This window comes from Ricinus communis, chromosome 3 (assembly GCF_019578655.1).
Source record: "Ricinus communis isolate WT05 ecotype wild-type chromosome 3, ASM1957865v1, whole genome shotgun sequence".
Classification (NCBI taxonomy): Eukaryota; Viridiplantae; Streptophyta; class Magnoliopsida; order Malpighiales; family Euphorbiaceae; genus Ricinus; species Ricinus communis.
The window spans coordinates 11,198,178-11,203,983 of NC_063258.1; positions in this window are offsets into that span (position 1 = coordinate 11,198,178).

Here is a 5,806-nt window from a genome sequence, read left to right on the forward strand (position 1 = left end):
AAGGAGGTTCAATGCTAAATTCAAACTCTTTGTATGACACGTTGGAAAACAGGATCAGGAACCAAGAGAGTGCAAAAAATTGGGATACCTGTGCATCTTTAGAAGCTCGAGTGGAATCATTTTTCAGGGCTACCGATCAACTCTCCACTCCTATCCTTTCATCTCAAGTTTTTTGTGAATTTTGTTGTGGTTTACATTTGAGTAATGATTGTACATTGTATAGTGATGTTGCTCATTATTCTTATAACTATGAACAGGTGAATTATACGGGAAGTTGGCCAAATGACTCGTATGGAAGCACCTACAATCAAGAATGGAGCACTCATTCACCCTTTGGATGGAGCTTAGATGGCCAAGAACCACCAGAATTTCAGCAACTACATCAGCAGCCTAATCTTATACCTTTAACTCAAGATGAAGAGTTAGTGTGATAGGAGCTGATGATGAAGTTCATTGCAAGTCTTGATGATAAATTCCAACAAACAAAAAGGGTACTTGAAAGTCAACAAGCCTCAATTGAGAATATAGAGCATCAAGTAGCTTAATCTTCAAGTTACTAGCGGTAGAACAATGGGGAACTCCATCAAACGCTACTGAATCCGAGGAACATTTGAGCGCCATCACTTTGCATTCAGGTGAGAATTTTTCTGGTTTATCTACTATGTTTGATGATGATGTTTCTGTGCAGGATGACTCCTTGAACATGGAGATAGAACCAAAAAAGGAAAAGGCGAACATGATTCCTCTGAAAGACTATCAATAGGAATGTACAGTTGATGATGCTGAGTTGTAGTTAGAGGAATTTTTGGTGGATTTTCCACAAGTCCCTTCGATGATGGAAGATGAGCACGAGTTATCCAATGAAGAAGTCTTGGAGGAGCTCAAGTTTCTTCTAGCAAGTGAACAAGCCAAGGATTGGAGAAAACCATCGACGTTCCTGAAGAAATTGCCCAACCGTTGATCCTTCCAATTGGTGAAACTCCAGCTTTTAAATTGGAAGAGCCCCTAGAGCATCATAACTATGTGCAAATATATGAGGATGGAGTGTTGCCCATCGTACTGGCAGCTTGCTTGACCATCGGGAAGAGGAATTTGACGAATAGTCCTCTAAGCGGATACTTGAAGCCATATGCTTGGAAGAAGGATGGATGGTCATCGATCCCCACCGTTTGCTTTTCACCATGAGTCCAGCTAAGAAGACTCATCACATCAAAAAGAAGTGCTTTTGGGAGGCACCCCAAATTCTATTTTTCATTTTTAATATTCTACCCTTTCATTCTGAACTTAGTTTGATTAGATTTTACAGTTTATTTTTGTTAAGTTTTATTTATGTTAAGTGTATAAGTTGAGGACTTATTGGTTGTGCAGGTGAGAAAGAGTGAGAAAGTGCTGAGTATCTCAACTTTTGCAGTTTTTGGAGCTCAACACGGGCGTGTTCAAGACCGTGTTACCAACACGTTTATCAATGCTGACCGTGTTCTAATTGCAGAAATACAAATTAAAGATGGACACGTTCACAGAAAGTAACACGGCCTTAAACCGCAAACCGTGTTTCCAACACGCCCCATGTTTATACAACATGAACCGTGTTCCATGTGCGCAATATCAAATTAAAGATGGACACGTTCATAGAAGGCAACACGGGAATTTGTGCCCGACCGTGTTCCCTACACGTTCCCATGTTTCCTAAACACGGGCATTTTCATTGAAGTTGGTAAGTCAGCACGTTTAAATTCACTTAACATGGCCCGATATCTAGACCGTTTCATGAACACAGCCCCTGTTAATGAACACGGGCGTGTTCCGATCACTACCTATATAACCACTTCATTTCAAAATGGCCAAAAATTTTAGCAATTCTCTCCTCTCTTGCTCTCTCCTTTTTTTTCATTCTCATCTTGAAAGCTTTGGATATTGCGTTTGTCAAGTAAGTTGCCTCAAACTTCATTTTCCATTCTTTGTTTCTTTTATTTTGATATTAGTTCGAATTTGTGTTTAATTTTTTTTTATTATTTCATATTTTTTTATTTTATAATTTGGTGCATGGATTTACATTCATGTTTGTGTTTAAATTTTCTTTTGTTTTCTTTAATTTAGTTTATATACTTAACTTGTTCATATTTTCCGTTTTTCTTTTCTACCATTATTCAAGTTTGTGATTATTTCCTTATTTTCCTCTTTCTTATTATTGTTGGCCGCTAAACAATAGGCTCTGTCATATGTAGTCGACTCTGCTTATGTCTGTTCTATATTAACTTTGTGGTTTGCCTTGTGATGGATTATAGCGAAGTTAAACTTCATATGGATAAATTGAAAATTTAATTGGTTAGCATTAGTTGGCAGTGTTGTGGATTGAATTTTCTTTGCAGGACATTGAACGGTTTAATTTTATCGAGTTAAATCATTTGGTTTGTCCATTTTATGCTGTTATGCTGCGAGAATTTCGTTGATCCTTAGTACTAAAAATTTCTTTTTTAGGTACCATGTCTACCAGATGAGGATCAGGAGTTTACAAGAGGAGGCAGACCGACGGTTACTCTTCCTCTCGATCGTCAGGCGTTGCACCGACAAGTTCAAGCCAAATTAGACCACCGCAGCGCCATCGATTCCTACTTTTCCAAGGGCAGCCCACCTTCGAGCAGAGATACCAATCGATGAGGCACAAAGATTTGGGAAAGGGGCGTAGGATAGACTGGCCAGCACTATAGACCGTTGGACTTGTAGCTGCAGTCTGCCGATATCTTGAGACGCCCCCATTTCAGCATTTCTTTGAGATAGTTGAACCAACATATAGGGAGTTGACTGTGGAGTTTGCCAACACTTTCTTTCTGCAGAACCAGTTGCGGGACTTTCAGTAACCGGATGCGATCAGTTTCAGATTAGCAGAGTAGACTTTCACGATGAGTGTACAATAGTTTGGGGGTACACTTGGGCTTATGGACTGACTAGGATGTAGCTTGGGAGGTTTATAGTCATTGTATACACACGCCTGGTGTGTCATATCCGTAGATGTGGGCCGAGATTTCTGATGACACTGAGGGGTACAGTGCCAGCCAGTCCAAGGCATCTAACTTGCCTGAGGGACTGCAGTACTTGCATGCATTGCTGGCTAGGACCATCACTGGCAGGGGAGATAGCGGTGGTGTAGTTACCCAACCCAACCTGTTTATACTTTACAGTATGCATCAGCACCAGTCCACCGACATGGAATACTTGTTGGCCAGACAGATCAGTGCCTTCTGCAACAACTCAAAGAAGGTATTTTTTTGTTTTGGGACTTACATTACTCGACTGGCTAGGAGCTTAGGAGTTTTGGAGGAGGCGATACCACATTTGATAGAGTTGGGGGTGATGGAGACGTTAGGACTTCCCCAGTTTGTTAGTATGGGGATGGTGACTCGTAGGCAGGGTCCGCTAGGACTAGAGTATAGACTGAGGAGTGCTCTCTTGGCAGCACTCAGAGACGAGCGACCTGCCCTACGAGCCCCTGGTACACAAAATGTTCCACCCCCTTCTTTTGATATTCCATAGTCTTCCTCCAGACCGTCTACTTCAGCTCCTTCTGGGTCTTCTTCAGCTGTTCTAGGAGTCTCCCCAATTGAGTTTATAAAGCTGCAGAGGTTGGCAGAGGAGCAGCAGCAACACTTCATTTGACAAGAGGCCTTTCAGCAGGACCTTTTACAGTTTCAAGCTGAGTTTCAGAGCCAGATGATGGCTCAGTTTGAGAGGCAGAGGGCTATGCTTCAGGCCCTGATTGAGCAGGGAGGTAGGTTAGAGGCCTCTATGATGATGATATTTTTGCTACAGACTTTGCCCCTGCCTATCCACAGAGCCGAGTTCCAGCGTAGAGCCATTTTGACATCCCTCTAGCGGATGATCCAGCTGACCCTCCCTCTCCGACTGAGCACCCTTCAACACAGCAGCCTGACGAGCCTCCTATTGACGCTCGTTATTAGGTTTAGGAATTCGGTTATTTGGAGAGAGAAACCAAATTCAGTTAAGAATTCATCCATGGGTAGCATAATTGGAGTCATCAATCCTTTATCTTTTGTTTGATTACCAACTAGTTTAGATTCCCTTTGGGTTTACTTTCTTGTCTCGGTTATTTCATTTATCCATTTACTCCTGCATCTCCCTTAGAACTTGGCTTGTAGTTATTAGTTAGTTTAGAAATTATTCATCATTCATTTTAGGTTAACATAACAAAGAACAAAGGAGTAACTTTGGGCTTTCACTTTCCCGAGGAATAAGACCTTGATACTCGCCATTAGTGCTAGACTGCATCGATAGGTACACTGCCTTAGATTGTAGCTAACACAAGTAGCAACCATCACTTTTCCTGGATGATACTCAATTGTGCAGTCATAATCCTTCAACAATTCTAACCACCGCCTTTGTCTCATAGTTAACTCTCTTTGGCTCAATAAGTATCTCAGACTTTTATGATTAGTAAATATCTGAAATGTTTCTCCATATAAATAATGCCGTCATATTTTCAAAGCGAACACAATAGCAGCAAGTTCTAAATCATGTATTGGATAAGATAATTCATATGGCCTTAGCTGTCTAAATGCATATGCAATCACCTTACCATGTTGCATTAACACACATCCCAAACCCTGATGAGAAGCATCACTATAAACTACAAATTCTCTATTAACTGTAGTAATTGTTAACACTGGAGCAGTTGTCAACTTGGTTTTCAATTCATCAAAATTCTTTTGACATGCTTCAGACCATTTAAATACAACATTTTTCTGAAGTAACTTTGTCAAAGTGCTGGCTATCAGTGAAAATCTCTCAACAAACCGATGATAATACCCAGCTAACCTTAAGAAACTTCAAACTTCTGCAACATTCTTTCACTACTGCTTCTATTTTCTTTAAATCCAATTCTATGCCCCGTCTAAAAATAACATGTCCCAAAAGTACTACCTCATCTATCCCAAACTCACATTTACTCAATTTAGCATACAATTGTGTTTCTCTCAAGGTTTGTAACACAATTCTCAAATGATGTTCATGTTCTTCCCTACTTCTTGAACAGACAAGTATGTCATCAATGAACAAAATCACAAATTTGTCTAAGTAGCACTGAAACACCTTGCTCATAAGAGCCATAAATGCAATTGGTACATTAGTTAAACCAAACAGCATCACTAAAAATTCATAGTGCTCGTACCTGGTTCAAAAAGTAGTCTTTGGTACGTCTGGGTCTGAAATTTTAAGCTGATAGTAGCTTGATTTCAAATCAATCTTGGAAAACACCTGACCTCCTTGGAATTGATCGAACAAATCATCTATTTTAGGCAAAGAATATTTTTTCTTCATGGTGACCTGATTTAACTGCCTATAATCGATACACAACCTCATTGTCCCATCTTTCTTTTTCACAAATAGCACTAGGGCACCCCAAGGTGACACACCGGGCCTAATGAACCCCCTGTCAAGTAGTTCCTGCAACTGAGTTTTCAATTCTTTCAATTCAACTGGTGCCATCCTATAAGGTGAAATTATTATTGGTGCTACTCCTGGTACTAGTTCAATTGTGAATTCCACTTCTTTATCAGGTGGCACACCTGGTAAATCATCTAAAAACATATATGGATATTCATTTACCATTGGGATATTTTCAATTGTATTATTTGTAGTTATGGTATTTATCACATGTGCTAGATAAGCTTCACAACTGCTTTTAACCATTCAGAGAGCCTTTACAGCAGAAATGAAACATGCAGGCACAATTTGTCTTTCCCCTAGAAACATAACCCTCAGTTGATTCAGAGATTCTAAAATAACCTCCGTG